This window comes from Lepus europaeus, unplaced genomic scaffold (genome assembly GCF_033115175.1).
Source record: "Lepus europaeus isolate LE1 unplaced genomic scaffold, mLepTim1.pri SCAFFOLD_37, whole genome shotgun sequence".
In the NCBI taxonomy this organism is placed as follows: domain Eukaryota; kingdom Metazoa; phylum Chordata; class Mammalia; order Lagomorpha; family Leporidae; genus Lepus; species Lepus europaeus.
Window position 1 is genome coordinate 125,283 of NW_026909243.1, and position 24,682 is coordinate 149,964.

Genomic DNA, 24,682 nt, shown 5'->3' on the forward strand with positions numbered 1-24,682 from the left:
AAGAGTGGTGGGAGTTGATATCTTTGTCTGGTTCCTGGTCTGAGGGGAACTGATACATGACTTTGCTCTTCTAGTTTTTCCCTATCTATTCCTCCACTTGAACAATGGGTAAATTCAAGCTTTCATCCTTTTGGCTTGTCTTTGGAATGTGACTGTTACTTGATAGTCCCAGGAAGTGTTGCTTTCCTGAGTGAGTGGGTAAATGAGTGAATCAACACAATGCTTACTGAAGTCGTATTATTGCCCTGTAATGGGAACGAGTGGCCAAACCAGTCATTGGAAAAATGTTGACATTCATGAAAATTTTATGTGAGAAAAGGGTATAATGACAAATTGACTTTAGTTGGTTAAACTTGAAAGAATAATCTGGGTGCAATTCATTATATATCTATACCATTTTGCTCTATGCAGCTTCACCTGCTGCACCTTCATACGTGCTGCAACTTCTGCTTCTTTAACTGCTTCCAACTTCTGGAATTCTTTCTTGGTACTGCTTTTCTGTATTGGAATAGTCATGATTAGAGGACAGGTGTGTGCATCGGTGGCCATTGGAGGGTGAACCAATGGCAAAGGAAGACCTTGCTCTCTGTCTCTCTCTCACTGTCCACACTGTCCACACTGCCTGTCAAAAAAAAGTAATATATATATATATATATATATATATATATATATATATGGATATCCTTTGGGACATGCTGTTGTCTTCCATATTGCTCATATCCTCATCACCAAAAGACCACGTCAACTCCACATCTTGGGAACTTCTCAAATCTATCTTCTTTGCACCATTTTTGCTGATTTTGTGCTTGTATGCATCCATTCCCAGCTGCCCTGTCACCATAACTTCCTACAGACCAACCTCAAATTCGTGATCCACTGGGTTGTTCTGGCAATCCATCCAAAAGGCAAGTCTGACCATTTATACCCCTGAATAAAATGCTGCAATGTCTCCTGAGACAGTGGATTAATGTTACCTGTATCCTTACAGAGGGTTCCTGGTTCTTGATGAGCTGGTCTCCAACTATACCACATCCCTTTCTAGTCCATGAGGCTCCACTTCATGCTTTCCACTCCATTAGCACTGAAAAATTTGCATTTGCAAGCACATGTGATCTGTTGAATGTGTTCATACTCTTCGTTCTCAGTCTCCAATGCTTTTCACCTTCTCTTTCACCCTTCTCACTGGTCAAGGCAGACTAAGGGCAGACATGTGGCCTAGCAATTAAAAACACATGTATTCCATATTGGGGTACCTGGTTTCCTTACCCAGCGCTAGTGACTGAGTCTGGCTTCCTGCCAGCACAGACCTTTGGGAGGCCATAGGTGATAGTTGAAGCAGTTGGGTCCCTGACTAACAACATCTGGGAGCAGATGTAGCTGACCTCACCCTAGGCTTACTCTTGACTTACTCTCATTATTCTGGACACCAGAAGCCAGAGAGCAGAGTTAATTAACTATGGAAGGAAAAAAAGGGAAGTAAATCTTGACTTCCTTTTTTTTTACTTTGTAAAAACTTTTTGATGTTATTATTCAACTATACACCTCATTTCTCTGTCATTCAAAGCAAGCACATGTGTATTTCTTTAAGAAATGTAAATATTGTTTTCCATGACATATTTTAGCTGCTTTGGATTCATATGAGAATGTGAAGCAAGAAAAAAAACAATTTTATTTATTCAACACACACTCTTCCCTTTCTGAGTTGCATAAAACATTTCTAGATGCAATACAGCACTGATTCCAAGCTTTTCAGTGTTTGGTCATCATCTTTTTTTGTAAAGGACAATTGGGATTCAGGTAGCCTCTCAAAGAATATAGCCTAATTACAGCTCCCAGAGGTCCTGTTCTCATAGCATACTTGTCCTCCATCTCCATGGAAACTAGCCAGCCCTTCATATGCAGGGGTTCTGTACGTGTGTATTCAAGCAAGTGCAGACTGAAAATATTTGGCAAAAAAACATCTGTACTAAACATGCACAAACTTGCTTCTTGTCTTTACTGCCCACATCATAGACCCTCACAGGTTCACACAGTTTTTATATTATATTAGGTATTGTAAGGCATCTAGAGATGATTTAAAGTATACAAGAAGAAGAAACTTAAGCAACCTCAGATTCTGAGATCTAAGGGTAGCCCTACAATCAATGCACTGGGGTTCCTGAATGATAACCTAGTTCTAGGATGGTGTCACACTGTTTTGGAAGACTTACATCTTCAGGATCTTCTATCAGGGGACTTCATATGCAAACAGAAGTTGCAAATATTACCATAGGTTCTAAAATCTTAAAGTGTTCTCTACTAAAAACAAAGTAAGAATTAAGCCTAGGATTTACACAACTTTCTTTTGCTCCTGAAGGAATATTTTTCAGGCTCACTCTGACACTAGAGGGCTGACAATCTGACTGCAGGTGCTAGGGCTGTGTGCTCAGTGGAAGGAATTTAAGGCTGCCTCTTTAGTTGTGCCTGCCCCAGCCCAGGCTTGAACTGCTGATTCCCAGGCTTGCCCTAGAACACTGTAGTCCACACACTGTAATTTGAGGTCTCTCAGAGAACTCAGTTGCTCATTTACCAAACATTACATGAGCACCTACTCTATGCAGAGCATCCAACTCAGCACAAAAATAGGAAACTGAATTATATGGTTTTTGCTGGGAAGAAGGTTGCATCATACAAAGACAATGATCCAATATGATACAAGTCAAGTTACCCAGTGAATATCTCTATGGAAGGCTTCCTGCCCTGTCCTGGGAGGGTCAGAGGAGGCTTCCTGGAGGGGATGACACCTCAGCTGCACCTGCAGAATAAGGAATCAGTAAGGGAAAAACAGGGAAAGGAACACTCCAAGGAGTTTGGCTAATAAAGGCAAGAAACAGCCAAAAAACTCTACGTGCAGAGGTAGCTAGCAGGATGGTTCTTTTTGAGTTGGAATCCAAATTCCAAAGTTGGAATCAGGACGTGGTGAGAAAAGAGATTAAAGGGCATTAAGTGTCAGGAAGAGTGCCAGGCCCACCACATAAGACAGCTTGTTGTCTGAATTGCACATGATGGGGAGTCACCACAGGGCTTCACGGAGAACAAAGACCCCTCTAGGCAGAGAGACTGCCTGGTAACACTGCATGGTGGTTTCCCAGGAATATACAGAAGGTAAGAATCTGCGGTTTCATCTTGGGGAGCAACGGTGTGGTCTGTACACCAGCAGTGGCAGTGGGAATCAGGAAAGGAGAAGGCTTATTGGTTCCAAAACTAGGAAACAAACCATAACGAGAAATCAGCAACACTGGGGGATCAGCTGGATGCAGGAGCTGGGGACGGCAGGCATTGAGGATGACTCCCAGATTCCTGGGTTGGCTGACTCAGTGAATGAGGAACTGGAAGAAACACTCCCAACAGCAGCTCATATTACTCCACTTTTCTTCCAAAGCAGGCGCTATAAGAACATCAGAACCAATCTCCTAAGAATCTTGAGACTGGCACTATTATCTCTATTTTATATTTTACTTTTTAAAAAGATTTATTTATTTGAAAGTCAGAGCAAGAGAAAGAGAGGGAGAGACAGACAGAAAAAACAGAGATGGGCCAGGGCTGTGGCATAGCTGGTAAAGCCACCGCCTGTGGCACCACCATCCAAACTGGGCACCAGCTCAAGTCCTGGCTGCTCCACTTCTGATCCAGCTCCCTGCTAATAGCCTGGAAAAGCAGTGAAAGATACATCAAGTGATTGCAGACACAGATGAATCTCCAGCTTTGACGTGGCCCAGTCCTGGCTGTTGGAATCATTTGGGAAGTGGACCAGCAGATGGAAGATATTTATTTCCTCTCTCTCTCTCTGTCATTCTGCCTTTCAAATAAATAATTCTTTTTAGAAGACATTCATTTGAGAGAGAGAGAGACAGACAGACAGACAGGTAGATAGATTTCTGTAGAGAACATTTTGTTGTGTGCTGGCAAACGCTAATTGGTTCCACAAGAATACAAAACCTCTACACGCTGGTGTTTTCTAGGGAGAAAGCTAGAGCAACTGCAGGTACATACATGATATTTATTCTTGTAAACATGACATTTTATCCACTCGCCCAAGAAAAAAGATTTTTTTTTCTCAAAAACCAGTTTGACTGTGAATTTCTGGATCCATTTCACACTAATGCAGTAAACTTTGTCCGCATATGAGGGGATCAAACCAGAAATATCCGGCTGTGTTGTGGCTAACTCAATCTCAGATCTTGCTACAGCATCTGTATTTGTGTTTTCAGAATATTATCAATGGACTTTACGGTTTGGAATGAATTTTAGCGGGGAACATTTTGTTTTGTACTGGCAAAGATTAATTGGTTAAACATGGAGACAAAACCTCTACACATCTGTGTAGACACATCCATGTTGAATAAATTTTAGCAGAGAACATTTTGTTTTGTTCTGGCAAAGGCTTATTTTTTCCACATGAATACAAAACCTCTACACATTCGTGTTTCTAGGGAGAAAGCTAGAGCAACTGCGACAAACAAACATGATATTTGTGTTTGTATGCAGACATTTTATCCACTTTCCCAAGAAAATTACTTTGTTTTTCTCCAAAACAAGTTTGACTGTGATTTTCTCGGTCATTTTCATAGGAATTCCACAACACTTTGTCTGGATATGAAAGGATCAAAACGGTTGTGTTGTGGCTAACTCAATCCCAGATCTTGCTACAGCCTCTCTGTTTGTTTGTTTTTTCTGGATATTCTCTATGGACTTTACGGTTTTGAATGAATTTTAGCAGCGAAAATTTGGTTCTGTGCTGTTAAACACTGAGTGTTTCTACATGGAGAAAAAAATCTCTACACATTCCTCTTTTCTAGGGAGAAATCTAGAGCAAGTGCTGCAAACATGATATTTATGTTTGTAAACATGACATTGAATCCACTTGGCCAGGATAAAGAGTGTGCTTTTCTCCAAAACAAGTTTGTGTGATTTTCTGTGTCCATTACATACTAATTCCACAACACTTTGTCCGGATATGACTGGATGAAACCAGAAATATCCGGTTGTGTTATGGCTAACTCAATCCTATAACTTGTTCATTTGTGTTTTCTGGATGTTATCTATGTACTTTATATTTTTGGATGAATTTTAGCATGTAACATTTTGGTTCGTGTTGGGAAACGCTAATTCTTTCCATATGGAGACAAAACATTTACACATTCGTGTGTTCTAAGGAGAAAGCTAGAGCAACAGCCGGAAAAACATGATATCTGTCTTCAACACATGAAATTTTATCCACTTACCCAAAAATAGACTGCTTTTCTTCAAAACCTGTTTGACTCTGATTTTCTGGGTCCATTGCATATAAATCCACAACAGTTTGTCCGCACATGACTGTATGTTATGTTGTATCTAACACAATCCCAGATCTTTTTACAGCCTCTGTGTTTCTGTTTTCTGGATATTATTAATGGACCTACAGTTTTGAATGAATTTTAGAGGAAACATTTTGTTTTGTCCTGGCAAAGACTAATTTGTTCCACAAGAAGACAAAAACTCTACACATTCGTGTTTTCTATGGAGAAAGCTAGAGCACCTGTGGGAAAGCAACATGATGTTTGTGTTTGTATACATGACATTTTATCCACTTACCCAGAAAAAAATACTGTACTTTTCTCCAAAACCAGTTGTACTGTGATTTTCTGGGTCCCTTGCATACGAATTCCACAAAACTTTGTCCACATATGACTGGATCAAACCAGAAATATCCGGTTGTGTTGTGGATATCTCAAATCCAGATCTTGCTACAGCCTATGTGTTTGTTTGTGCTTTCTGCATATAGTCTAAGGACTTTACTATATGGAATGAAATTTAGCAGGGAACATTTTATTTTGTACTGGCAAATGCTAATTGTTTCCACATGGAGAAAAAACCTCTACACATTCATGTTTTCCAGGGAGAAAGCTAGAGCAACTGCAGGAAACAAACATGCTATGTATGTTTGTAAACATGACATTTTATCCACTTGCCCCAGAAAAAGACTTTGCATTACTTCAAAACCAGTTTGAATGTGATTTTCTGGGTCGCTTGCATACAAATCCACAACACTTTGTCCTGATATGACTGGATCATACCAGAAATATCCAGTTGTGTTTTGGCTACCTCAAGTCCAGATCTACAGCCTCTGGTTTTTTGTGTTTTCTGGATATTCTCTATTGACTTTATGGTTTTGAAGCAATTTTAGCATATAACATTTTGTTTTGCACTGGCAAACACTATCAAGTTCCAGAAAAAGAGAAAACCTCTACACATTCATGTTTTCTAGGGAAAAATAGAGGTAAACTGTGGGAAACAAACATGATATTTATGTTTGTAAACATCATGTTTGGGCACTTACCCAAGAAAAAGACTTCGCTTTTCTCCAAAACCAGTTTCACTGTGTTTTTCTTGGCCCTTTGATATTATCAATGGACACTATTGTTTGCTATGAATTTTAGCAGGGAATATTTTATTTTTTGCTGGCAACACTAATTGGTTCCACATGGATACAAAACCTCTATACATTCATGTTTTCTACAGAGAAAGCTAAAGCAACTGTGTGAAGCAAACATGATATTTACGTTTGTAAACTTGACATTTTATCCGCTTGCCCATGAAGAAGACTTTGCTTTTCTCCAAAACCAGGAAGACTGTGATTTTCTGTGTCCATTGCATATAAATCCACCGCAATTTTTTCCTGATATGACTGGATCAAACCAGAAATATCCGGTTGTGTTGTGGATAACTCTAAAACAGATCTTTCTACAGCCTCTGGTTTGTTTGTGTTTTCTGGATATTATCTACTGACTTTATGGTTTTGAATGAATTTTAGCAAGGAACATTTTGTTTCATGCTGGCAAATGCTAATTGGTTCCACAAGAAGACAAAACCTCTACACATTCATGTTTTCTATGCAGAAAGCTAGAGCAACTGTGGGAACAAATAACATGATCTTTATGTTTGTAAACATCTTTTCCCAAGAAAAAGACTGCTTTTCTCCAAAACCTGTTTGACTGTGATTTTCTGGGTCCATTGCATATGAATTCCTCAACACTTTGTCTGGATGTACTGGAGCAAAGCAGAAATATCCAGTTGTTTTATCTGCCGCATTTGTTCTTGCTTTCTCTCTAGACAATGCAAATGTGTTTTGGCTAACTCAATCCAAGATCTTGCTACACTCTGTGTTTGTGTTTTCTGGATATTTTCCATGGACAATATGGTTTTGAATGAATTTTAGCAGGGAAAATTTTGTTCTGTGCTGGCAAAGTCTAATTGGTTCCACATGGAGACAAAAACTCTACGCATTTGTGTTTTTTAGGGAGAAAGCTAGAGAAACTGCAGCAACCAAACAAGATATTTGTGTTTGTATACATGACATTTTATCCACTTGACCAAGAAAAAGACTGCTTTTCTCCAAAACCTGCTTGACTGGGATTTTCTGGGTCCATTGCATATGAATTCCACAATGCTTTGTCCGGATGTGACTGCGTCAAAACAGAAATATCCGGTGGTGTTGTATCTAACACAAACCCTGATCTTGCTACAGCGTCTGTGTTTGTTTGTGTTATCTAGATATTCTCTATGGACTTTACAGATTTGAATGAATTTTTTTTCTGCAGGAGGTAAAAAAGCAAGTTTTATTATGGCAGGGACATCCTTAAGTACGGATGGGCACCTCTCCAGAGAGAACCTGAGAGACTGCGGGGAGTGGTGGGATGGAGCGAAGTTACATGTTGAGCGGACGGATTACACCTGGCCAGACCAGGTGGGTAACTCAGCAGAGCGGCAGATTGTCTGTGTCCCCTGCATATGAATTACACAATACTTTGTCTGCATATTACTGGATAATACCCAAAATATCCAGTTGTGTTGTGGCTAACTCAATTCCAGATCTTGCCACAGCCTCTGTGTATTTTTTGTCTTTTCTGAATATTCTCTATGGATTTTATGTTAAGGAATGAATTTAAGAGGGAACATTTTCTTTTGTGTTGGCAATGGCTAATTGGTTCCATATGGAGACAAAACCTTTACACATTCATGTTTTCTATGGAGAAAGCTAGAGCAACTGTGGGAAAGAAACATGATATTTGTGTAGCATAAATAACATTTTATTCACTTACCCAAGAAGAAGACTCTGCTTTTCTCCAAAAACAGTTTGACTGTGAGTTTATGTGTCATATCGGTGTGATTTTCACACAAATCCCACAAAACTTTGTCCGGATATGACTGGAGGAAACCAGTTGTGTTGTGGCTAACTCAATCCCAGATTTCCTACAGCCTCTGTGTTTGTATTTTCTGGATATTATCAATAGACATAAAGGTTTTGAGTGAATTTTTACATGTAACATTTTGTTTTGTGATGGCAAATGCTAATTGTTTCCACATGGAGAAAAAACCTCTACAAATTCGTGTTTTCTAGGGAAAAAATTACATCAACTGTTGCAAACATGATATTGGTGTTTGTATACATATTTCATCGACTTGCCCAAGAAAAAGACTGAGATATTCTCCACAACCAGTTTGACTGTGATTTTCTGAGTCCATTTGCATACTAATTCCACAACACTTTCTCCGATTATGATTGTATGAAACCATAAATATCTGGTGGTGTTGTGGCTAACTCAATCTCAGATCTTGCTTCAGCATCTGTATTTGTGTTTTCTGGATATTATCAATGGAGATTAGGGTTGGGAATGAATTTCAGCAGGGAACATTTTGTTTTTTACTGGAAAATTCTAATTGCTTCCATATGCAGACAAAACCTCTACACATTCGTGTTTTCTATGGAGAAAGCTAGAGCAACTGCGGGAAAAAAATATTTGTGTAGTATAAATGGCATTTTATCCACTTGCCCAAGAAAAATACTTTCCTTTTCTCCACAACCAGTTTGACTGTGATTTTCTGAGTCCATTGCATACTAATTCCACAACACTTTCTCTGAATATGACTGCATGAAACCAGAACTATCCAGTGGTGTTGTGGCTAACTCAATCTCAGAACTTGCTGCAGCCTCTGTGTTTGTGCTTTCTGGATATTATCAATGGACTTTACAGTTTTGAATGAATTTTTGCAGGAAACATTTTGTTTTGTACTGTCAAAGCTAATTAGTTCCAAAAGAGAACAAACCCTGTACATATACGTGTTTTCTAGGGAGAAAGCTAGAGCAACTGCGGGAAACAAACATAATATTTATGTTTGTAAACATCATATTTATCCAGTTGCCCATCAAAAAGACTGTTTTTCTCTAAAACCAGTTTGAGTGTGATTTTCTGAGTCCATTGCATATGAATTCCACAACACTTTGTCCAGATATGACTGGATCAAACCAGAAATATCTGGTTGTGTTGTGGCTAACTCAAATCCAGATCGTGCTGCAGCTTCTGGCTTCTTTGTGTTTTCTGGATATTATCTATGGACTTTATGGTTTTGAATGAATTTTAGCAGGGAACATTTCGTTTTGTGCTGGCAAACAGTAATTGGTTCAACAAAAAGAGAAAAGCTCTACAAATTCATGTTTTCTAGGAAGAAAACTAGTGCAATTGCGAAAACAAACATGATATTTATGTTTGTAAATATATTTGTACACCAACCCAAAAAATGCTTTGCTTTTTCTAAAACCAGTTTACTGTTATTTTCTTGGTCAATTGCATTCAAATTCCACAACACTTTTTCTGGATATGACTGAGTGAAACCAGAAATTTCCGGTTGTGTTGTGGCTAACTCAATCCCAGATCTTGGTATAGTCTCTGTGTTTGTTTCTTCTGGATATTATCAATTGACTTTACAGTTTTGAATGAATTTTAGAAGGGAACATTTTATTTTGTGCTGGAAAAGACTAATTGTTTCCACATGGAGGAAAAACCTCTAGACATTCGTGTTCTCTAGGGAGAAACATAGATTCACCATGGAAAACATGATATTTGTGTTTGTAAACATGACATTGAATCCAATTGCCTAGGAAAAAGACTGTGCTAGTTTCCACAACCTGTTTGTGATTTTCTGGGTCCATTGCATATGAATTCCAGAGCACTTTGTCCGGATATGACTGGTTGAAACCAGAAACAATATCTTGTCTTGTAGCTAACTCAATCCCAGATCTTGCTACAAACTCTGTGTTGTGTGTGTGTGTGTGTGTGTGTTTTCTGGATATTCTCTATGGACTTTATGGTATGGAATGATTTCAGCATGGAACATTTTATTTTGTGCTGGCAAACCGTAATTGGTTCCACAAGAAGACAAAACCTCTAAACATTCGTGTTTTCTAGGGGAAAGCTAGAGCAACTGTGGGAAACAAACATGATATTTATGATTGTAAACATGACATTTTACCCACTGGCCCAAGGAAAAGACTCTGCTTTTCTCCAAAAGCAGTTTGACTGTGATTTTCTGGCTCAATTGCTTACGAATTCCACATCATTTTGTCCGGTTATGACTAGATCAAACTAGAAATATCCGCTTGTGTTGTGGCTAAGTCAATCCCAGATCTTGCTACAGCCTTTGTGTTTCTGTTTGTTTTCTGAATATTATCAATGGACTTTACCGTTTTGAATGAATTTTAGCAGGGAATAGTTTAATTTGTGTTTGAAAATGCTAATTGTTTCCACATGGAGAAATAACCTCTACACATTCGTGTTTCCTGGGAGAAAGCTACAACAACTGCTGTAAACATGATATTTATGTTTGTAAACATGACATTTTATCCACTTGACCCAGAAAAAGACTCTGCTTTTCTCCAAAACCAGTTTACCTGTGATTTTCTGTGTCTCTTGCATACAAATTCCACAACACTTTGTCAGGATATGACTGGATTAACCAGAAATATCCAGTTGTTTTATGTCTAAACCAATCCCACATCTTGCTGCAGTCATGTGTAGTTTTGTGTTTTCTGTATATTCCTTATGGACTTTATGGTTTTGTATGAATTTTACCATGTAACATTTTGTTTTGTGCTGGCAAACACTAATTGTTTCCTTAGACAGACAAAATATCTACATATTCATATTTTCTATGGAGAAAGCTAGAGCAACCGTGGCAAAAATTATAATTATATTTGCAAACATGACATTGTATCCACTTGACCAGGAGAAATACTGCGCTTTTCTCCAAACCAGTTTCACTGTGATTTCCTTGGTCCATGGCATATGAATTCCACAACATTTGTCTTGATATGAGAGGATTATACCTGAAATATCTGTTTTTTTTTTTAGCTAACTGAAATGCATATCTTGCTACAGCCTCTGTGTGTGTTTGTGCTTTCTGGATATTCTCTACATACTTTAAGTTTTGAAGGCATATTTGCAGGGACCATTTTGTTTTATGCTGGCAAACTCTAATTGGTTCCATATGCAGACAAAAACTCTACACATTCATGTTTTCTTGGGAGAAAGCTAGAGCAATTGCGGGAAAGCAACATGATATTTATGTTTGTAAACATGACATTTTATCCACTTGCCCAAGAAAAAGACTTTGCTTTTCTCCAACACCAGTTTGACTGTGATTTTCTTTGTGCCTTGCATACGAATTCCATAACATTTGTTCCGGATATGCCTGGATCAAACAAGCACTATCTGGTTGTGTTGTGGCTAACTCAATCCCAGATCTTGCTACAGCCTATGTGCTTGTATTTTATGGATAATATCAATGGACTTTACAGTTTTGAATGAATTTTAGCAGGGAACATTTTGTTTTGTGCTTGTAAATGGTAATTGGTTCCACAAAATACAAAACTTCTACACATTTGTGTTTTCTAAGGAAAAAGCTAGAGCAAATGTGGTAAAGATGATATTTACATTGGTAAATATGAAATATTATGTTTTTAAATACTTTTCCACTTGCCCAGGAAAAAACTGTGCTTTTCTCCTAAACCAGTTTCACCGTGAATTTCTGGGTCCATTGCATATAAATTCCACAACACTTCATCCAGATATGACTGGATCAAACTAGAAATATCCGGTTGTTTTTTGGCTAACTCAAAGATCTTGCTACAGACTCTGTGTTTGTGTTTTCTGCATATTATCAGTGAACTTTATGGTTTGGAATGTATTTTAGCAGGGAACTTTTTGTGCTGTGCTGGCAAAAACTATTTGGTTTCACATGCAGACAGAAACTCTACACATTCGTATTTTCTAGGGAGAATGCTAGAGCAACTGCGGCACACAAACATGATATTTGTGTTTGTATACATGACATTGAATCCACTTGCCCAGGAAAAAGACTGTGATTTTCTCCAAAACAAGTTTGACTGTGATTATCTGGGTCCCTTGTATAAAATTCCACAACATTTTGTCCGTTATGACTGGATGAAACCAGAAATATTCAGTTGTGTTGGGGCTTACTGAATCCCAGATCTTGCTACAGCCTCTTTATTTGTTTGCGTTTTCTGGATATTATCAATGGACTTTATGTTTTTTAATGAATTTTAGCAGGGAACATTTTGTGCTGTGCTGGCAAACACTACTTGGTTTCACATGGAGACAGAAACTCTACACATTCGAGTTTTTTGGGAGAATGCTAGAGCAACTGCAGAAAACAAACATGATATTTGTGTTTCTATACATGTCATTGAATCCACTTGCCCAGGAATAAGACTGTGATTTTCTCCAAAACCAGTTTGACTCTGATTTTCTGGGTCCATTGCATACAAATTCATGCAAAAAATGCATACATTTTGTTCAGATATGACTGGATGAAACAAGAAATATCCGGTTGTTTTGTGGCTAACTCAATCCCAGATCTTGCTACAGCCTCTAAGTTTGTTTGTGTTTTCTGGATATTCTCTATGGACTTTATGTTGTTGAATGAATTTTAGCGTGTAACTTTTTGTTTTGTGCTGGCAAACGCTAATTTGTTCCATATGCAGACAAAACCTCTACACATTTGTATTTTCTAGGGAGAAACCTTGAGCAACCATGGCAAACATGATAATTATGTTTGCAAACATGACATTGAATCCATTTGCCCAGGAAAAAGACTGTGCTTTTCTCAAAAACCAGTTTGACTGTGATTTCCTGGGTCCATTGCATACGAATTCCACACCATTTCTCCTGATATGACTGGATCATACCAGAAATATCCGGGTTTGTTGTGGCTAACTGAAATCCAGATCTTGCTACAGCCTCTGTGTGTTTGTGTTTTCTCGATATTATCAATGTACTTTACGGTTTTGTAGGCAGATGTGCAGGGAAAATTTTGTTTTTTGCTGAGAAAACCTAATAGGTTCTCAAGAAGAAAATTTCTCTACACATTCTTGTTTCCTGGGAGAAAGCTAGAGCATCTGTGGCAAACAAAGATGGTATTTACATTTGTAAACATGAAATTATATCCACATAGCCAGGAAAAAGACTGTACTTTTCTCCAAAAGCAGTTTGACTGTGATTTTCTGGGTCCTTTGCATACGATTCCACAACACTTTGTCAGGATATGACTGGATCATACCAGAAATATCCGGTTGTGTTGTGGCTAACTCAAATCCAGATCTTGCTACAGCCTCTGTGTTTGTTTGTGTTTTCTTTATAGCCTCTATGGACTTTATGGTTTTGAATGAATTTGAGTAGGGAACATTTTATATGTGCTGGCAAACACTAATTGTTTCTGCACGGAGAAATAAACCTCTACACATTCGTGTTTTCTAGTGAGAAAGTTAGAGCAACTGCGGGAAACATGATATTTATGTTTATAAACATGATATTGAATCCACTTCCACAGGAAAAGCACTGTTCTTTTCTCCAAAACCAACTTCACTGGAGAGCGGCAAGATATCGGAACAGGAAGGGAGCACACTTATAGTCCGGGGAGAGACAATTTAATAAATGTGGAGATACTGCAGATTCAAGGAAGAGTAGGGGAAGAAACAGCAAAGGAAACTCTTCCAGAGCTAGTGATTCACAGTGGACCTGCTTGGAGAGTGTGGGAGCAGAAGTTCAGGACACCAGCGGCAGAATCAACACACCAGCCCTGGGACGTGAGGTGAGCCGAAACTCAACAGCCCGAGACACAAGTGGGAAAGCAGAAAGAGGAGACTAGAGGGAACGAGGCTTGAAACCCCATGGGGAAAAGTTCACCAGGCTAATTAGAAGAGAGAGAGAAAAGACAAAAAGTGACCGATATGGACACAAGTTTCTCTCTCTCCGCTCACCTCTCAAAGGTGAGCAAGACAAAAAGCAGGCGCCATTTTGGACATATGTCATATGCAGGGTGACCTCGGGCATGCACCAGCCCTGAACCTAGCAGAAACACCTGACTCTGGGGGGAGGGGTGAAATAACAGGAGATTAGGATTTAATGAATGTGTGGTGCCAATATACTGAGACTGTGAAAAAAGAGCCGGTGGGGGAGAGAACTCACAGAATTCACGTGAGTACTCTCCAGAGATGCTACAATTTGGTAACCTTGGCAACCCAGTGGGATTCTGTAGGTGAATTGGAGCCCACACTGAGGGCAGCGCAGATTCCCTGTGTGGTCCTTGGGAAAGAGCTTCCGATCTCTGGCTCCTGTGGGTATATCATTCGCCTGCTAACTACCTCCAATTCCATTCAGCTCTGTGGAATTACTTCCCTTTTGAATAAAAAAAAAGAGAGTGAGATTTACCATGCCTAACCTGGGAGTGTCACCTTTGATACACCCTCAACCCTGAGGAACCAAACAGAGCTCTCAGGCCACACCCATCTCAAGTCTCTGAGGCTCCATCAAAAGCAGACAGTCCACTTATTCTAGAGTCACAGTATAAGAAGAAAAAATACCACAGTGAAGAAATCAAAGAATATCTCCAATATGTCAAACAACAAATGCAAAAACCGAGGTAAAAAGAACAAGGAAGACACTATGATGCCCCCAAATGAAAAAGACACCCCAATTCAAGATTATGATCTTAATGAGATAGAAGTAATGCAAGAAGCAGATCTCAAAAAATTGATAAGCACATTAAGAAGTTCTCAAAAACAAATTCTTGAACGACAGAAATCCTCAATGGACAAGATAGAAAATCTCTCGCACGAAAATGAAATATTAAGGAGGAATCAAAATGAAATGAAACAACTAGTAGAACAAGAAACTGTGATAGTGATGAGAAATCATAATGAAATGAAAAATTCAATAGATCAAATAGATCAAATGACAAACACATTAGAGAGCCTTAAAAACAGAATGGGTGAAGCAGAAGAGAGAATATCAGACTTAGAAGACAGAGAACAGGAAAGTATAAAGTCAAAGCAAAGAAAAGGAGAGGAAATTAAAAATCTAAAAAATATTGTTGGGAATCTACAGGATACTACTAAAAAACCCAACATTCGGGTTCTAAGGCATGGAGAGAGAGAGAAAGGATTAGAAGACCTTTTTAGTGAGATACTAGCAGAGAAATTCCCGGGTCTGGAGAAGGACAGAGACATCCTAGTACAGGAAGCTCATAGAACCCCTAGTAAACATGACCAAAAGAGATCCGCACCATGACATGTTGTAATCAAACTCACCACAGTGAAACAAAGAAAAGATTCCAAAATGTGCAAGAGAGAAATGTCAGATTACTCTCAGAGGATATCCAATTATACTCACAACAGACTTCTCATCAGAAATCCTACAAGAAGGGAATGCCAAGACATAGCCCAAGTACCAAGAGAGAAAAACTGCCAGTCCAGAATATTATATCCTGCAAAGCTCTCAATTGTGAATGAAGGTGAAATAAAGACTTTTCGTATCAAACAGAAATTGAAAGAATTTGTTGCCACACATCCTGCCCTGCAAAAGATCACAGGAAGCTCAATTTTTCTTTGACATAGAATTAAAATCTGATTCTCTGTTAAAGCAATGTGTTAAAGTAATCTATTATGTTCTCTTGATGTCTGTTACATTCTAATTGTTCAAAAAAGCTGAATTTTATTAAGAGCTATGGGTTATTTAAATATGTGCTTACTTTCAAAGATTTGAATAATCACCTTGTAACAATGATCAAATTTGGTCTATGTTATGTCATGATTTTAAGGAATCTTATTTCAACCAGATATTTTGGATTTTGAGCCTTCTTGGCAGTCTTGACAGGCATTCAAAAAATCAAAGTTTCAAACAATCTGGACTCTAAAATTTCCAGTAAATCTTGGACTTTGGTTTTTCCAGTGTAGGCCCAACAGAAAAAAAATCAAAGGACCTATGTCTCTCATCTTATAGAGACACCAACTAATCAGGCTATTTGGATTATATTAGAAGTACTGTCAAGATGTGACATGGTACTAAATTTTAAGTTTCTATAATGGAAAATGCTATTAATACAAATGTTTGAGAATTCAAAGGTCTAATATTCTTGTGTTACTAGACATGATAGTTATCTTAATGAGAAATCCCCAGAGGCCTAAAGGGTTAAATACTTGTAAAATCCTACAGGTGCTTTCAAAAATACTGTGAAGTAAGCAAGTGCCTCTTGTTGGTTGATGAGTTTATAATTTTAAACATGGCAACTTAAAGTCTTTTGTCATCCACAGTTATATAAGATTTGCTGCTCATAAATCTAAAGTGTTGTTGGTTCTATGTTTAGCTGTCCTCCTATAGGTTCCTATGGACTTTTTCCAGCCACTTCTAATGTATTGGGATGGCTCTGTAAACAGATGAAGGCAATAATGTATTAACAGTACCAACTGAGAGAAAGTATGGTTAACTGAGGTTACTAAAAACAAAAAGCAATTCAAATCAATTGGCAATCTACAAAAAGAGTTAAAGATTTTAAAAGCTATTATTAAAATTGCTATATTGGCCTATTATGATATGTTATATGTGTGCACATATTGTATGTCCACATGGGAAAATTTTATTTAGAATTTTATTTTAATCGGCTTATAGATAAGATTGTCCATAAATTTAAGCTGCTAAATTTAATCAAAGATACATTTTAATTCGTGTGACCTGAATCTTTGTATCATATGTTTTACACTTGTTGGTAGAAAGAAACTAAAAACACTTTATATGGTTGTGCTTAAGTTTACTGGTTAAACAAACTACACCATATTAGATATTTAAGAGGTGTTTCCAAACACATGATTCTTAACATTTATAGAAGGCATTGAACCTTCTGGAAAATGTTTGCTTAAGTTGTTATCTAATGGATGAATCTGTTTGCTAAGTATTCATGTGATATTGCTATTGTCAGCAAGCAATCTAGGACTTGCTCCCTCGTTTCGCATTCCAAGCCCAACTTGTTCTTTCATTTCTCTATTCTCTTCAAGGTAAGTAACTAATTCTATTATGAAGGAATCTGCAGGACACAAAATTTAATGTTTAGACTTTATAAAAGATATGGTTAACATTTTTCTGTAATAGCATAGCCAAAATAAGAGCTTAAATTATAATCTCATAGCTAGATTTACTTCGCCATCAGCGAAGTAAACAGTAAATGGAAAAAAACCTCCCTTTCAGACCAAAGGGAAAGAAAGTTTTAAAGTGAGAAAATAATTTGCCTCATGGGCATTGTCTACCTTAGAAAAAGTACTACAGATCATGCCTGTGACTATAGACTTGTAGTTCAGGCCACCGAAGATTAGAGATGGGACATGGGCACTCCCTTGACTTGCATCCTCTGGTCTGCCTTAACACAAACCAGGAGGAAAAGAAAGCTAGGCATCAGAAGCAATGGGTGGCAGGGCTATTAATGGCTGATCTGTACAGTGATCTGCCCTCAAGGAGACCCAACAGGCCAGTCCACTGCAGTGGCTTTCAATGTGGTAAGCCTGGGCTTCAGCAGAAGTCAGCTTGTGAAGAGCCCTGGCAGCTCTGCCAAGGGTTGGATCACAGGAAATGGACCTGGCCTGGAGTCGAAGGATGCCCAGCTCAGAGCCACAGATCTCATTGGCTCTAAGCTGAAAAGCCCTTCTCTCAGCCCAACTTCCAAAGTGACCACTGCAGCTGAGGGGATGGCCAAGTAGGGTCAGCAATATTGCAGGCAGAACTGTAAATTTCTTGTTAGAGACGCCACCTGCCTTTACCTGGCCAGCTCTCCTCCCTTGCCAGCTAAGTAATGAAAGTAAACTGGGTACCTTCCCTCAGGTGGTTCACACCTCCCTTAGGATGTACCCCATGCGAAGAGATAGATAGGTCTGGGCCTCTTAACTTACAAGGCCTAAAGCCCAACAGATTATTACCAGGCCCCTACTGTCAGGTTCTATTTACCTCTCAATCAGAAAACTTAATTGTAGCTTAGACAGCACCTTTCTTAGCTCCTCTAATAATGACTCTGTCCTTTGTTCTAGACCCCATCTAGCACACTTGGGCCTCATTCCTTCGTAATCATAACCTCTACTCTACCTCCAATGGATCTACTCCCAACCTGTGTGTACTGATGATCCTCTTCCCCACTTAATGTTGTATAATCGTTCAGACCTGGATAATGCCACTCTTAGGATCATTGGTTTCTGTCCTCACCCTGTGCTTTATGACCTTGTCTAAATAAGATCAGAGTCGGCGAACTTGGAAGGCTTCCATAACCTTGGCATCTCATGACGAGAGCCTAGGGTGGTTACTGGCACAATAAACTAGAGTGTCAATTGGTTGGGTCAACAACAGGAGTCACTGTGCACTTGCTCCTCATGTGGGATCTCTGTCCTTAATGTGCTGTACATTGTAATTTAATGCTATAACTAGTACTCAAACAGTATGTTTCACTTTGTGTTTCTATGTGGGTGCAAACTGTTGAAATCTTTACTTAATATATACTAAAATGATCTTCTGTATATAAAGAGAATTGAAAATGAATCTTGATGTGAATGGAAGGGGAGAGGGAATGGGAGAGGGGAGGGTTGCGGGTGGGAGGGAAGTTATGGGAGGGGGAAGCCATTGTAATCAATAAGCTGTACATTGGAAATTTATATTCATTAAATAAATGTTAAAAAAAAACAACTTCACACTGATTTTCTGGGTCAAATACATACAAATTACACAACACTTTGTCCAGATATGACTGGATCAAACCAGAATTATCCAGCTGTGTTGTGGCTAACTCAAATGCAGGTCTTGCTATAGCCTCTGGTATGTTTGTGTTTTCTGGATAGTCTCTATGGACTTTATGATATGTTAGGAATTTTAGGATGGAACATGTTATTTTGTGCTTGCCAACGCTAATTGTTTCCACATGGAGAAAAAACCACTACAGATTCGTGTTTCCTAGGGAAAAAGCTAGAGCAACTGCGGGAAACATGATATTTATGTTTATAAACATGATATTGAATCCACTTCCACAGGAAAAGCATGTTCTTTTCTCCAAAACTAATTTTACTGTGATTTTCTGGGCCCATTGCATACAAATTCCACAACACTTTGTCTGGATATGACTGGATCAAACCAGAAATATCCAGTTGGGTTTGGGCTAACTCAATCCCAGATCTTGCTGCAGCCCCTGTGTTTGTGTTTTTCAGATAATTTTTTCTGATTTTTTTTATTTAATGAATATAAATTTACAAAGTACAGCTTATGGATTACAATGGCTTCCTCCCCCATAACTTCCATAAATTCCCTCCCACCCGAAAACCTCCCCTTTCCCACTCGCTCTCCCCTTCCATTCACATCAAGATTCATTTTCAATTCTTTTTATATACAGAAAATCAATTTAGTATATATAAAGATTTCAACAGTTTGCCCTCACATAGCAACACAAAGTGAAAAAATACTTTTGGAGTACTAGTTATAGCATTAAATAACAGTGTAAAGCACACTGATGACAGAGATCCTGCATGATATTTTTTTAAAAAGATTGATTAATCTTCTATGTAATTTCCAATTTAACACCAAGGTTTTTTTTTTTTCATTTTCAATTATCTTTATATACCGAAGATCGATTCAGTATATACTAAGTAAAGATTTCATCAGTTTGCACCCACACAGAAACACAAAGTTTAAAAATACTCTTTTAATACTAGCTGTATCATTACTTCACACTGGACAACCCATTAAGGACAGATCCCACATGGGACATAAGTACACAGTGACTCTTGATGTTGATGTTTAACAATTTAACACTTGTTTATGGTGTCAGTAATGTCCATAGGCTCTAGTCATGAGTTGCTGAGGCTATGGAAGCCTTTATGGTTCACCAACTTCGATCTGACTCCGACAGTGTCATAGTAAAAGTGGAAGTTCTCTCCTCCCTTCAGAGAAAGGTACCTCCTACCTTGATGGCCCCGTTCTTTCACTGGGATCACACTTGCTGAGATCCTTCATTTAGGTCTTCTTCTTGTTCTTCTTTCTTTTTTTCAGAGTGTCTTGGCTTTCCATGCCCAAAATACTCTCATAGGCTCTACAGCCAGATCCAAATGTCTTAAGGGCTGATTCTGAGGCCAGAGTGCTATTTAGGACATCTGCCATTCTGACTCTGCTGTGTCTCTGCCTTCCGATTTTGGATCATTCTCCCCCTTTTTTAGTTTTATCAGTTAGTATTAGCAGACATTAGTCTTGTTTGTGTGATCCCTTTGACTCTTAGATCTATCAGTGTGATCAATTGTGAACTGAAGTTGATCATCTAGACTAGTGAGATGGCATTTGTACATGCCACCTTAATGGGATTGTATTGGACTCCCCTGGCACGTTTCTAACTCCATCATTTGGTCTGATTGAGCATGTCCTCAATTGTACATCTCCTCCATCTCTTTTTCTCATTCTTATATTTAACCAGGATCACTTTTCAGTTAAGCTTTAAACACCCAAGAATAATTGTGTGTTAATTACAGAGTTCAACAACTAGTACTAGAACAAAAAAATACTAAAATGGATAAAGTATTACATTGTACATCAACAGTCAGGACAAGAGCTGATCAAGTCACTATTTCTCATAGTGTCCATTTCACTTCAACAGGTTTCCCCTTTGGTGCTCAGTTAGTTGTCACCGATCAGGGAAAACAAATGATATTTGTCTCTTTGGGACTGGCTTAATTCACTCAGCATGATGTTTTCCGGATTCCTCCATCTTGTTGCAAATGAGTGGGTTTCATTGTTTTTGACTGCTTTATAGTATTCTATAGAGTATATGTCCCATAGTTTCTTTATCCAGTCTACCGTTGATGGGCATTTGGGTTGGTTCCAGGTCTTAGCTATTGTGAATTGAGCTGCAATAAACATTAAGGTACAGACTGCTTTTGTGTTTGCCAATTTAATTTCCTTTGGGTAAATTCCAAGGAGTGGGATGGCTGGGTTGAATGGTAGGTTTATATTAAGGTTTCTGAGGAATCTCCAGACAGACTTCCATAGTGGCTTAACCAGTTTGCATTCCCACCAACAGTGGGTTCGTGTCCCTTTTTCCCCACATCCTCTCCAGCATCTGTTGTTGGTAGATTTCTGAATGTGAGCCATTCTCACCGGGGTGAGGTGGAACCTCATTGTGGTTTTGATTTGCATTTCTCTGATTGCTAGTGATCTTGAACATTTTTTCATGTGTCTGTTGGCCTTTTGGATTTCCTCTTTGGAAAGATGTCTACTGAGGTCTTTGGCTCATCTCTTAAGTGGGTTGTTTGTTTTGATGTTGTGGAGTTTCTTGATTTCTTTGTAGATTCTGGTTATCAACCCTTTATCTGCAGTATAGTTTGCAAATATTTTTTCCCATTCTGTCGGTTCCCTCTTCACTTTCCTGACTGTTTCTTTTGAAGTACAGAAACTTCTCAATTTGATGCAATCCCAAATGTTAATTTTGGTTTTGACTGCCTGTGCTCCTGGGGTCTTTTCCAAGAAGTCTTTAAATGTGCCTATATCTTGCAGGGTTTCCCCAATGCTCTCCAATAATTTGATGTTGTCTGGTCATAGATTTAAGTCTTTAATCCATGTTGAGTGGATTTTTGTGTAAGGTGAAAGGTAGGGATCTTGCTTCATAATTCTGCACGTGGAAATCCAGTTTTCCCAGCACCATTTATTGAATAGACTGTCCTTACTCCAGGGATTGGTTTTGGATCCTTGATCAAATATGAGATGGCTGTAGATGTTTGGGTTGATTTCTGGTGTTTCTATTCTGTTCCACTGGTCTATCCATCTGTTTCTGTACCAGTACCATGCTGTTTTGATGACTACTGCCCTGTAGTTTGTCTTGAAATCTGGTATTGTGATGCCTTCGGCTTTGTTTTTGTTGTACAAAATTGCTTTAGCTATTCGAGGTCTCCTGTGTCTCCACATGAATTTCAGCATTGTTTTTTCCAGATCTGAGAAGAATGCCTTTGGTATCTTGATTGGTATTGCATTGAATGTATAAATTGCTTTTGGGAGAATGGACATTTTGATGATGTTGATTCTTCCAATCCATGAGCATGGAAGATTTCTCCATTTTTTGATATCCTCTTCTATTTCCTTCTTTAAGGTTTTGTAATTTTTATCGTAGAGATGTTTAACGTCCTTGGTTAAGTTTATTCCAAGGTATTTGATTGTTTTTGTAGCTATTGTGAATGGGATTGATCTTAGAAGTTCTTCCTCAGCCATAGCATTGCCTGTGTATATAAAGGCTGTTGATTTTTGTACATTGATTTTATATCCTGCTACTTTGCCAAACTCTTTGATGAGTTCCAATAGTCTCTTAGTAGAGTTCTTTGGGTCCCCTAAATAAAGAATCATATCATCTGCAAAGAGGGATAGTTTGAGTTCTTCCTTCCCGATTTGTATCCCTTTAATTTCTTTTTCTTGCCTAATAGCTCTGGATAAAACTTCCAGAATTATATTGAATAGCAGTGGTGAGAGTGGGCATCCCTGTCTGGTACCAGATCTCAGCGGAAATGCTTCCAGCTTTTCCCCATTCAATAGGATACTGGCCTTGTGTTTTTCATAAATTGCTTTGATTGTATTGAGGAATGTTCCTTCCATACCCAGTTTGCTTAGAGTTTTCATCATGAAAGGGTGTTGTATTTTATCAAATGCTTTCTCTGCATCTATTGAGATAATCATATGGTTTTTCTTCTGCAGTCTGTTAATGTGGTGTATTACATTGATTGTTTTGTGAACACTGAACCAATCCCTGCATACCAGGGATAAATTCCACTTGGTCTGGGTGGATGATCTTTCTGATGTGTTGTTGCATTCTTTTGGCCAGAATTTTATTGAGTATTTTTGCATCTATGTTCATCAGGGATATTGGTCTGTAATTCTCTTTCAATGTTGCATCTTTTTCTGGCTTAGGAATTAAGGTGATGCTGGCTTCATAGAAAGAATTTGGGAGGATTCCATCTTTTTTGATTGCTCTGAAAAGTTTGAGGAGAATTGGAGTTAATTCTTCTTTAAATGTCTGGTAGAATTCAGCAGTGAATCCATCTGGTCCTGGGATTTTCTTTGTTGGGAGGGCCTTTATTACTGTTTCAATTTCTGTCTCTGTTATGGGTCTTTTTAGGTTTTCCATGTCTTCCTGGCTCAGTTTAGGTAGGTTGTGTGTGTCCAGGAATCTATCCATTTCTAATAGATTTCCCTGTTTGCTGGCATACAAGTCCTTGTAGTAATTTCTGATGATTCTTTTTATTTCTGTGGTGTTTGTTGTTACATTTCCTTTTTCATCTCTGATTGTATTGATTTGGGTCTTTTCTCTTCTTTTTTTAGCTAGTTGGGCCAATGCGTGTCAATTTTGTTTATTTTTTCAAAAAACCAGCTCCTCATTTGGCTGATTTTTTTGTAATTTTTTTTTGGATTCGATCCTGTTGATTTCTTCTCTGATTTTAATTATTTCTCTTCTCCTACTGGGTTTGGGTCTGGTTTGCTGCTGATTTTCTAGGCATTTCAGATTAACTTAAAGCTCATCTATTTGGTGCCTTTCCAATTTGTTGATGTAGGCACCTATTGATATAAACTTTCCTCTTAACACTGCTTTTGCTGTATCCCATAGGTTTTGGTATGATGTGCTGTTATCCTCATTTACTTCTAGAATTTTTTTGACAGGCAGAGTGGATAGTGAGAGAGAGTGAGACTGAGATAAAGGTCTTCCTTTTTGCCATTGGCTGCTGTGGCTGGCGGGTCTCGCTGATCCGAAGCCAGGAGCCAGGTGCTTCTAGTCTCCTATGTGGGCTCCAGGGCCCAAGGACTTGGGCCATCCTCCACTGCCTTCCCGGGCCATAGCAGAGAGCTGGCCTGGAAGAGGGGCAACCGGGATAGAATCCGGAGCCCCAACCAGGACCAGAACCTGTTTTGCTGGCGCCGTAAGGCAGATGATTAGCCTGTTAAGCCACAGCGCCACAGAAAAATTTTTGATTTCTCCTTTAATTTCTTCTATGACCCATTGTTCATTCAAAAGCATGTTATTCAGTCTCCATGTGTTTGCATGTGCTCTAGGGATTCCCGAGTTGCTAATTTCCAACTTCATTCCTTATGGTCTGAGAAGCTGCATGGTATGATTCTAATTCTTTTGAATCTGCTGAGACTTGCTTTATGGCCTAGTATGTGGTCAATCCTAGAGAAGGTTCCATGTACTGCTGAGAAGAATGTAAATGCTTTCTGTGTAGGTGAAAAGTTCTGTAGATATCTGTTAGGTCCATTTGAGCTATAGTGTCATTTAAATCTACTGTCTCCTTGTTTATCTTCTGTCCTGTTGATCTGTCTATCTCTGAGAGTGGAGTATTGAAGTCCACCAGTACTATTGTATTGGTGTTTAAGTCTCCCTTTAATTCCCTTAACAAGTCTTTTAAATAAACCGGTGCCCTATAATTAGGTGCATATGCATTGAAAATCATTATATCTTCCTGTTTAATGGATCCCTTAATCATTAT